Genomic DNA, 10,706 nt, shown 5'->3' on the forward strand with positions numbered 1-10,706 from the left:
TTGCCCGTATCGAAGCGTCTTTGATGGCGGGCAACGTAGTTATCATAGATATGTTAGGGTTAGCATAGTTCTTCGTATAACATGCTTACGTAGTGCAACCCTTGCATGTCTAGCCGCCCTCACGCCTATCTCGGGTGTGGGGCGGCACCTCGCTTGTTCATTATTTAGTAGATCTGATCCGTTACGATTGCTCCTTGCTCGCAAGGATTAGTTTAATATCCGCAATAGTTAGGCCTTACAAAGGGGGAGGATCCGAGTGGCACGTAGGGTGGCGTTCGCAAGTCCTAAACAGGATGTTCCGAGGATCAACATCATGTTGGTCGTTTGGCCTTGTTTAGGATCGGCTTACGAGCACCGTGCGTGGCCGCGAGGCCCAACCCGGAGTAGGATGATCCGATTATGCGGTGAAAACCCTAAATCGTCGTAGATCTCATTAGCTTTATCTTGATCAAGCAGGATCACCAAGTATTCGTGCACCCCGCACGGATCATGGGTGGATCGGCTCTTTGAGCCGATTCACGAGATAACCCGAGAGCCGATCGAGGCTCGTATTTAATATTTACGTGTATGCCATGCGAGGAACTAAGCGAGGCATCCCCATCACCTTCCCGACCGGGTATAGGTCGGGTGGCACGCCCTTGCACTTCGCATCGCCGCGTGTGACCAGAAGAGCATTGCGGGCCGTCGCTCGGAGGGGTCTCAGCCAGCCGCAGCTCTAGGCTCTTCCCGGCTCTACGGTGTTGACGAGCCGCTGCCCGCCGGTGGGTTTTGGCAGATCAACACATTCCGGCACGCCCGGTGGGACAATCGTCTACATCAACCACATCGCCATCTACATCCGAGATGGCGGCGGACGGCACGCCGGTCACCTACGAGGAGCTACCTGCCGAGCTCAAGAAAAACATGACGAGATCAAGGTCACCCTCGAAGCCGACCTCATCGGCTCTTTTCGGAGAACCCGCACCCATGGCATCGGATGGAAGGGGTTCTCACCGGAAGGTGCACTCGATGGGATAGATCTCTCCGCCCGTCGGAGGAACGCACCGAGGGCCTACGGCGGGAGATCAACTACTTGGTGGCTCACTCGCTACACCGCCACTCCGAAAACTTGGTCAACGTGTTGGAGCGTCTCGCTCTGCGCGTGATCCGAGAGATCATGAGCCACCGAGTACTCGCCGTCGGGACCAGCTCTCGGGACGCATCAAGGAGAGTTGCCACTCCGAGTCCCGTCCACCACTGCCATATGCGTTGGCAGCACCGGCTGAAGTGCCGGCTACACCGGCATTCGTCGTCTACAAGATCGGTGGTGACCCTAGTGACTACCGGTTCTTGGCTGAGGCGCCCAAGGAGATCCCTCAAGGATACGCGTGCACGTATGTGCCGGATTGTGGCAACCGGCCACTCTCAAACCAGGCCACAACGTCGGGGACTCCGGCGCAAACGGGAGGAACGTCGGCAACGAGCTTGAGAAGCGTACGTGGCTAACTAAGTACGCCACCCCGACGAAACTCCCGAGCCCAGCTCCTGCAGTTGGCTCAGAGCTGGAAAAGCAAACATGGCTGGCTAAGTACGCCACCCCGGCGAATCTTCAGAGTACATCTCCTGCAGCCAGCACAGCGGATCAGATCAGTACCATACTGAGAGACCAGTTCGGCATGGTGCCGAAAAGAAGGGCAATCGGCTATTCCAAGCCGTACCCCGACGAGTACGAGATGATCCCGCTGCCACCTAAATATCGGCTCCCCGACTTCTCCAAATTCGGTGGATCGGATGGCTCCAGCTCCATCGAGCACATCGGCCGATATTTGGCGCAACTAGGACCGGCTTCAGTGTCGGATCAGCTACGTGTGAGGCTCTTTTCACAGTCCCTCACAGGATCGGCTTTTGGATGGTATACCTCTTTGCCAGCAAACTCCATCCAGTCTTGGAAGCAGTTGGAAGAACAGTTCCATATGCAATACCATTCAGAAGCTTCCGAGTCTAGCATTGCCGATCTAGCACAACTACGTCAGAAGCGCGGAGAAACAGTGACAGAGTACATCCAGCGCTTCGAGAATCTTAGGAACCGATGTTATTCGGTTCGTATAACCGAAAAGGAAGCAGTCGAGTTGGCGTAGCTGGCCTTGCGACACAGCTCAAGGACATGGCCTCCCAAGCAGATTATCCCTCGCCGGCGCACATGGTTCGGAAACTATCGGCATATGAACAGCGCCACCCGGCACTGTACCAAGACAAGTTCAAGCGTGCGTAGTCATGGTCGATACGAGAGGAAGGTGAAGTGCCTGCGGGAGACCAAGAAGTAGCAAGTGGCTGAGTGGACTCGGGGAGGAACCCCGTGTCCTCGCAAATGGGTAAAGCCACCGGGGCCGCCCGTGGGATTTGATTTTGACGTGACCAAGACTCGAACAAATCTTCGACCTCCTGTTCAAGGAGAAACGATTGACGATTCCCGAAGGTCTCAAGTTCCCCACGGCGCAAGAGCTAAACGGAAAGCCGTACTGCAAATTCCACAACTCGCTCTCCCATGCTACCAACGACCGCAGGGTGTGGCGTCGGCACATCCAAGCGGCGATAGAGAAGGGGCGCCTAATTTTCAACCAAGTACGCCATGAAGGTAGACACCCAGCCCTTCCCCGCCGTTAACATGGTAGAAGTCATCTACCCCGAGGGTTGCCGCCGAGTCCCACATTCAGCATCAACATGGTAGGACCTGGGAACCACTCTGGCAAAGATGGAGATGAGGGCAGCTGCTCTCATAGCAAGGACACAGAGGAGGCCGCTCCACGCGATCGGCTCCATCATGATGGCAAGCGCTACGTCACAGAGGGAGAAGTGAAGAACATAAGATATCAACGACCTCTCTCTGATCACCTCCTCAACAAATATGTGAGTCAGTATGACCAACGCCGACGGTCCAACTATGATGATGAAGGAGATCGTCTGGCTAGAGAAGCCAGAAGACATCGTCGGCAGGATCGCGATGAGGAGGAGCACGAGCGCCGTGCCACGGACAAGTCGAGGGATCAAGATGACAACGCCAGACACTGGGACTGCCCTTTCTTCAGACACTGCTGGGATTCAGGAATGAGCCGATTGCCTACAATCGGCAATTGCCCAGAATGCAACAAGAAGAAGAAGGAGGCAGCCAACGTGTCTGTATTTGAGCGCTTAGGGCCTCTCCCACCACCAAGCAAACGCGCCGAGTCACTTCGTTGGGCAGATCTTGAGGATTCCGAAGACGAGGGACTAGAAGAAGAAGAAGACAGTACCACCGTCCAAGGTGGTGCCCACGACGGACTCAGCCGTTCACGAAGCCGTAGAGTTCAGCGGTTGCGCGGCCCGGAGGAAGCCGAAAGGTTATACCCGCATACGCTAAGAAAGGCACGGCCCGATCCGGCCGCAAAGGTTCAGCGAGCCCCGGATGAAGAGGGTGGTCCACGGAAAATGGAGTGGCGCCCCAAACAAAGGAGAGCCGATGATGAAACATCGGCCGGCACGAACATGGTGTTCATCCTCCCTTCGCAGTTCGGTGCTCCAGGGTTAGATGAGACATCCGTGGCACAACTTGATCTGCGGCCCACGGCCGGTTATCTTTGAGAAGCCACGAGATAAGAGCTACGAGGCATCCGAAGGCCCTATATTTGCGAGGATATATCGATGGGAGGCCTCGTAAACAAGATGCTCGGTGGACACCGGAGCGGCAGTTAACATCATGCCGTACTCTATGCTACGTCGGACCGGGACGCTCTAGCTCGGATCTAATCAAGACCAATGTGACATTGAGCGATTTCAATGGCCAAGCGTCCGAGGCACAAGGAGTTCCGAACGTGGATCCGACCGTAGGAAGGAAAACTATCCCTACAACGTTCTTCATCGTCGATAGCACGAGCGAGCTATGCTATGCTCGCTGGGAAGAGATTGGATCCACGCCAACTCGCTGTATTCCTTCCACGATGCACCAATGCATAATACGATAGGATGGAGACGAGGTAGAGGTCGTCCGGGCCGATGATTCAGCCTGAAGTTTCAACGGCTGGCATGAACGCATGGGAAGCAACGAGGCCAAGAACCCCTCTCGGGCATCAACTTAGACGATTGCGAACGCATCGATGTGACAAAGGGAAGGGTTAAGTCTGGTTTTATCCACCGGCCCGACCATATAGTTGAAGCGAAGCAACGTGCAATTTGGCGAGGCTGATCCTTGTGATCGGCCCCAAAGATCTATGAAGGGACATTACAGAGCCTTCGATCGGCGCTCCAATCATTGTGGAGGCCGATCTCGGCAATCGGCCAAAATTATCCTCACCACATGTTCCGCTTGTGTTCGCCCTTGACCCTATCGGGAGCCGACGTGCGAATTACAGAGCCGATATCCGCCATTCTTTAACGGATTCGGCTCGGGGGGCACCTAAACACGGGAGCAGATGCAGAGGTACATGTGTGCAATGAAATACTGGGGGCCGATAGGAGAGAATCGGCCGGTAAAAAAAGAAATTTTTTTGCAGCCGATGCAAGGGCATCGACTTCAGAATTGAGAAACAGCCGATGCGCAGTCATCGACTTTAGTGGAATTATGCGATGTTTATCGAGTATCCACCAAACCCAGGCCAACGGTGGTGCCTTCTGTTGCTTCGAGGGAATTTCTTCAGCAGCTTCGAGCCGATCCAGCTTCAATCTTTGGGGCTAGTTCAGCTGAAACGGAAGATTATCGGCTATCTGAGGAAAAAAGAGGATCGGCTTTGGCGCATTCTCTCTGACATTCTCGCCTCAAGTAAGGCTCGGGGGGCAGCAGGCTCGAGCAAGGCTCGGGGGGCAGCAGGCCTGGTGGATGCTCTGTTTTACTCTGTTTAAAGAGCCGATGGGGATACCATCGGCTGCTCCTTCATTACAACCTTCTTCATAATGATGAGTACTAAAGAGGATTATTGTATTTGGTTGGAAAAAGTTCAAAGGTTTCCCTGAAGATCCTGCACTTTCCACCAGATTTGGAAAATCATCAGTTGAAGAAGGGAAAGGTGGATTTCAAAGAACCGATGCGGTGCTATCGGCTCAATTCGCATTGGCAAAGGGGACGAATCGGCAAGGTCAGTAGGAGAGGGAATCGGCTAACTTAAACTCAGAAGAAATCGGCAAAATCAATTTGGGGAAAAGTTCTTCATTGACAAAGCGAGATTTCTTACATAAAGAGCTGATTGCTCTCAAAAGGAAATACTAGGGGATGCATGACCCCATCTACTACTACTGGCCCTATTCTAGAGGTCCTATCTACGGGCCATCACTGCCCTCGTCGTCACCGTCGTCGCCGCTGTCGGCGCTGCTTCCGGCGGGCTCGTCGTCGCTCCAGTGGCCGCCGATCGGGCCCTCATTGTCCTCATCTTCCTCGTCAGCATCATCGTCGCTGTCGAAATCGCTGAGGTTGCCCGGCCAGGGGCAGAACCGTTTGGCCGGCGGCTCGTCGGAGGAGGTGTCATCCTCCTCCTCTTCCTGCTCCTCCTCCTCCCCGGGAGAGGTGAAGTCGCAGGAGAAGCGGTCGTCGTCGCTCTCCTCCTCCGTTTCCCCAATGGCGAGGAAGCGGAGGTCTCTCTCCCCGTCCGTCGAGGATTGGTCGTCTTCGGACCAGATGGAGAAGTCGTGGTCTGACTCCTCCCCGGCCGCAATGGCGCGGCGGGTGTTCTCTGCGTGGACCTCTGCCGGGTTGTACTCCGGCGTCGGCTCTCGGGAGGTGGAGGACTGGCTGGAAGGATCCGATGGAGCAGAGGAGGAAGAAGACATGGTGGCAGGAGGGCTTTTGGAGTGCTAATGCGAAGGAGATGCAGAGGGGAACTGTTCGCAGCGGTTAAATAAAAGGGGATATAGTGGAAATTCAATGCCACAGCAGTTTCCGAGGAAGTGGTGCCTAAAAAAAAAAAACTGCCAAATCACGCGGAGAAGTTGAGAAGGCAAGGCATCATGATGAAGGATACTGCGACGGTTCTGCCACGACATGACCCGACGAAAGAAAGCGAGTGATTTTGGAATTACCAATTCCAAAACCAGGGGGCATGTGTTATCACCGGAATTTGACCGAGTCGAGGTGGGCCGCGATCAAGATGGTTTGAAGAAATATATCTATAGAAGGAATACGTGGATCGGCCTTTTATACCAAGTTGGGCTTAATTGCCCGTGTATCTGTAACATATTAGATCGCATCTTAGTTTAGAGATAGAATCTTACTCGTGCACGGTTTAGTGCACGCCCACATTAGAAAGTCCCCTCGGACTATAAATATGTACCTAGGGTTTATGGAATAAACAACAACACAACGTTCACCCCAAAACAAACCAATCTCGGCGCATCGCCAACTCCTTCGTCTCGAGGGTTTCAATCAGTAGCGACATGCTGCCTAGATCGCATCTTGCGATCTAGGCAGCACAAGCTCCACGTTGTTCATGCGTTGCCCGTACTGAAGCGTCTTTGATGGCGGGCAACGTAGTTATCATAGATATGTTAGGGTTAGCATAGTTCTTCGTATAACATGCTTACGTAGTGCAACCCTTGCATGTCTAGCCGCCCTCACGCCTATCTCAGGTGTGGGGGCGGCACCCTGCTTGTTCATTATTTAGTAGATCTGATCCGTTACGATTGCTCCTTGCTCTGCAAGGATTAGTTTAATATCTGCAATAGTTAGGCCTTACAAAGGGGGGGAGGATCCAGTGGCACGTAGGGTGGCGTTCGCAAGTCCTAAACAGGATGTTCCGAGGATCAACATCATGTTGGTCGTTTGGCCTTGTTTAGGATCGGCTTACGAGCACCGTGCGTGGCCGCGAGGCCCAACCCGGAGTAGGATGATCCGATTATGCGGTGAAAACCCTAAATCGTCGTAGATCTCATTAGCTTTATCTTGATCAAGCAGGATCACCAAGTATTCGTGCACCCCGCACGGATCATGGGTGGATCGGCTCTTTGAGCCGATTCACAGGATAACCTCGAGAGCCGATCGAGGCTCGTATTTAATGTTTACGTGTATGCCATGCAGGAACTAAGCGAGGCATCCCCATCACCTTCCTGACCGGGTATAGGTCAGGTGGCACGCCCTTGCACTTCGCATCGCCGCGTGTGACCAGAAGAGCATTGCGGGCCGTCGCTCGGAGGGGTCTCAGCCAGCCGCAGCTCTAGGCTCTTCCCGGCTCTACAGTGTTGACAGGCCGCTGCCCGCCGGTGGGTTTTGGCAGTCAACAATCACTCTTGCATGAAAAGCAAAAATGCTAATTTCATAATTATGAATATGACTATGTGGTGGGCAATGGAACCATGGCATGAGTATGGTGGAGGTTCCATTGCAATGGGTTTGTATCCATCTAGGATTAACAACAAATGTCGTCCAGTGATTCTTGTGCCATAAGACTCGTGTTAATCATAAGATCTGGAGTGGGACAGAATAGTCAGTTGTGTTTCTTTCTCTCGTTCATCAACAGATGCTCTTACCGTAGTCAGTTGAATCCCGAGGGACAACCGGAGTGGTTGGGGAGCCCTAAGTCCCCACGGTAATGTGGTCTATGATGGGTTGCAACGACCGGCGAAGGTATCGGGTCAGGAAACCTGATAGTAGTCGAGGTCGGATGGTATCCTATGGATACGCTGGCCGGCGAGGACCCAAGGTCGGAATTGCAACAAAGGGTGGGTGTTCGGGGTCGTGGAGAAACACAATGATTGGCTAGGACCTTATACCGGGCCTCACACCAAGGAAGTGTGGACGGGAAACTCGAGCCCGGTTGGCACCAAGGTTAAGATCTCTTATGGGTAAAGCAACACACCTCTGCAGAGTGTATCAAATCGTGACCTATCACTCCCTGTTCCGGGTTATGGAACTGCGAACTTGGCCGGAAAGGAACTCCATGAAGTTCTAGACACCCGGTGAAGGCTGACGGACATAGTTCTTCAGAATAAAAGCAACCACTTGAAGAAATGATTACAAAAACCTGCATAGCCTTGGACTTTCTGGTCCATGGTTGTAGCTAGTGCATTAAACACCTCTTTCCTATAATGAACTTGTTGAGTACGCTCGTACTCATCCCACCCTTAAATCCCCTGCTTAGATATGGAGGCATCAAAGGAGAATCTACGGTGCAACTCGAAGGCCGAGGAGTCAACAACTACTTCAAGGGACAGGACCCTGTCAGAAGAGTCAAATACCACATCTACCATGGAGTAAACCTAGACTAGGAATAGAAGGGAACTAGATTCCTAAACCTAGCTTCTAATTAGCTAGAACCCAGTCATAGCCTCTATAGTTAGTCAAATCCTCAATAGATAGAGTTCGTGATAAGATTAGATTACGAGTCGTTCTTCTGGAGTTAATTTGCAGTTTTACCTCATTGTAAAGTAGGAGGCTATGTTGATCTTCTGTAAAGAGTCAGAGTTGTAATTCTATAGACATACCTTGGACCCGCATATGTTTCTGTTGTACCACTCTGAGCGATGTAATACTAGTGGAACGGTGTTTCATTGGTGTTATGTCAGACTTGCATACTACACCATGCAGTGGTATGCTGGGTCACCAAAGCAAGCTCCGGGATGCCGAGCTCGGCCAAATCGGGCGGTGCGGCGGTGGCAGCGGCGGAGTGTGTTGGCGGCGTGGGGGAGGAGGGAGAGAGTGAGCAGTTGCGTGCGGTGAAATTTTAACGCGCCCTAGATATGGATCCACCGTAACCAAAAGTCCGAACTGATGGAAAGAGACTAGGTAGTGTATTTATATTTAACACTCCCCCTCACATCTAGGCTATTTTAGTCCTTCGTGTGGGTTCCGTGCAGGCTACAGAATCTTTTTTTCCTTTTAGTTTTAAAATTGCGTGAGCAGGGTCTTGAACTTGAGACCTCTTGGCTCTGATACCATGAAAGATTGTTGCACTAGCCAATTAAACCAAAAGTCCAAACTGATGGAAAGATACTAGGCAGTGTATTTATATTTAACATGGCCTTCTACGAGCTCCGCTAGAGATGCTCTTAGGCTTTCGCGATCTTGAACCGTTTAATCTGGCATTGTTGGGTAAACATGGCTAGAGGTTTTTAATGCATCCGAATTCTCTATGTGCTAGAATGTTGAGGGGGAAATATTTCCATAATGTGGACTTAATGCAAGCAACTGTCCCCAGAGGCTCTTCGGCGACTTGGAGAGCTATTGTTGCTGGTAGAGCAGCCCTAGCCATGGGGCTTATTAAACGTGTGGGTGATGGTTCCTCGATCAATACGTGGGAGGACAAATGGATACCAGGTCTGATACCCTGAAGCCGATGGGACGAACTGGTACTGTACCTTTGGTGAAGGTATCACTGATCAACTCTGCTACTGGTACGTGGAAGATTGATGTCAAATGCTGAAGCTATTTTGAACATTCCATTGAGAGCAGATGGTGGGAATGATACTTTGGCGTGGAGTTTTGATAATACGGGCATATACTCAGTTAAATCAGCATACCGTGCTCTAATGATTCGAAAAGAGTTTTCTACTCTAGAAGAAGGGGCGGATATGGGATCCCCATCAGCACAAGAGGATATGTGGAAGCCTCTCTGGAAACTCCAGGTTCTACCAAAGATAAGGGTGTTTTGGTGGCGGGTAATCCGTGGTATTATACTGAAACATAGACATTTAAAAAAGATTGGGAGATGTGAGGTATGTTTGGCGATAGATGAAACTCTTATGCATGCTCTGCTTACATGCACGCATGCACAAGCTTTTTGGGAAGAAGGCCAGCGAGTTCTCGATATGAAGCTGCCTTGGCTGCATCGGGACACATGGGCAAGGGACATCTTATGTGACCCAATGTTCAGCGAAGATCAAAGAGCCATTATCATCAGTATAATGTATGTGATCTGGACTTCCAGAATTCGCTGGGTTCATGATGAGGAAAAATATAATCCGATCACATCTGTTGTAATGTTCATATGAGAAGGCCATCTTAGAAGGCCTCATTGTGTTTCTCTTGACCATGTTAGAAGGCCAGAATATGACATTTAATTACTGGCGACCGTTCAGGTTGCTAGCGATGCTGATTCAAGTGACAAAGGCATTGCTGGCTTACTTAAAAGAATGATCTTAGTCATTAACAAATGACGAATAAGGTGTGCACTATTTACTATGTAAATCAACTTATTTTGATCTTTTGTCTGCATGCTTGGCCCAAGAAGGGTAAAAGAAAGAGCTTCAGCATCTGAACCTTCAAGTCACCTACCTAATAAGATGTCCGATGGCCTGTCTGACCCTTACAAAACCGGGATTAAAGGGGCTTCAGCAGGGCATGGCAGGCCGTGGCAGGCCTCGGAACCCTTTAATCCCGGGGACCAAAAGCCTACCCTTTGGTCCCAGTTTGCCTTACCAACCGGGACAAAGTTCCCATCTGCCTACATATACCTTGCCCCTGCACAAGTGTGAGCCACACTTAGCCATTTTTTCACACTGAGCCATCACAAGAGGGGTGTATGTTGCTTTGCCCTCTTCATATGCACAAGAGGTGATCGATGAAATGCCTAAGAGGTTTTGCCACTTGAGTTCACACAAAACAACCCACACTTAACTGTCTTTTTTCTTCTCCATCGAGGTTAACAACTTTATCCTTTCATCTGTCATTGATAAAATGCATGTGTATATATATACATCGTTTCACTAGCTAATCTTGATGTTCTGTAATGGTTTTTGATAAGCTTAATTATATCATGCAGATGAATCGGCAA

The sequence above is a fragment of the Lolium rigidum genome, chromosome 6 (genome assembly GCF_022539505.1).
Source record: "Lolium rigidum isolate FL_2022 chromosome 6, APGP_CSIRO_Lrig_0.1, whole genome shotgun sequence".
In the NCBI taxonomy this organism is placed as follows: Eukaryota; Viridiplantae; Streptophyta; class Magnoliopsida; order Poales; family Poaceae; genus Lolium; species Lolium rigidum.